Source organism: Myotis davidii, unplaced genomic scaffold (genome assembly GCF_000327345.1).
Source record: "Myotis davidii unplaced genomic scaffold, ASM32734v1 scaffold97, whole genome shotgun sequence".
NCBI classification, from domain to species: domain Eukaryota; kingdom Metazoa; phylum Chordata; class Mammalia; order Chiroptera; family Vespertilionidae; genus Myotis; species Myotis davidii.
This window is the reverse complement of record NW_006289392.1, coordinates 858,869-859,983: the sequence shown is the minus strand read 5'-3', so window position 1 is coordinate 859,983 and position 1,115 is coordinate 858,869. Positions and strand designations below refer to the sequence as shown.

Genomic DNA, 1,115 nt, shown 5'->3' with positions numbered 1-1,115 from the left:
CCCATTTCATTACACAGTATGCACAATGATCTGTTGCTTCTGTCGACAATCCTGTACATCTCGGTCCATATGTCTTGAAAAGGTCACCTACTGCTACTTCCATTTCCTTTATCATTCAATCTTGCTTGCTTATTTTTTTGATTCTCCATCACAAGGCTGCAAAAATAAATAAATATAAATCACAGCGTTTTTTTTATAAAAGGTTGATAGGTTTCTTACCTGTTAACTTTTTGCAGTGCTGTTGCACTGACTCCTGGTGCAAAACAATGCAAAGATAGTATGTATAACCAACAAATATATGGTGCTGTAATCAATTATCCGACACGCAGAATGTCTCGTCGAGCACTGTTGCACCGTATATCTTTTTCTTCTAATTCTCCCACTCCTATCTCCTAACGACATGGAGATCAAGTGTGTCCGTTTGCCAAATGCACCCGAACACACAGGAAGCTTACCCGAGGCACATGTTGACAATAACCAGGCCATTTCCAGAATTGGGCATTTTGTTACTCGAGTAAAAATAAAATGTCATGAGTAAAGATTCATCTCTTTATAGTGTCATTCTTAACCTTTTTATATTAATGTCAATATTGGAACAATGTATCTTGGATGTTTTCACTATGTATCTTTGCTATGCAACACCGATGTACATGTTTACATCCGGTTTTAGAATTGCATTATTGATCATGAGTAACGTGAGTAATAATATTACTCGAGTGACGCCCAACTCTGGCCATTGCGAGAGACAAATATTTGAATTATGCAATTTTTTGTCTCTGTCGATGCGTTTCACCCAAGATGAGTTTGCGTGTCACCTCTGACATGTGTGTCATAGGATCGCCATCACTGGCATAGACCATTTCTGGAAAGATAAATCAGAAACTATTAGTAATGGTTACTCCTGGGGAATGGGAATGGGATGAAAAGAAGAGGGGAATTTTCTATTTATTTTATATCTTTTTATACTGTTGGAATTACTCAGTCAGTGCATTTGAGAAAAAGAGAGGAGAAAATTTAGAAATAAATGACTAGTTCCTCTTTTTAAAAAATATTTTTATTGATTTCAGAGAGGAAGGGAGAGGAAAACATCAATGATGAAAATCATTGATCGGCTA

General features: G+C 36.6%; 1 pseudogene; it reads right to left on the bottom strand.

Moving 5' to 3' along the window:
• LOC102759460 overlaps positions 1 to 737 on the bottom strand; it is a 6,092-nt pseudogene extending 5,355 nt beyond the window's left edge.
• Between the last annotated feature and the right edge of the window lie 378 nt (positions 738 to 1,115).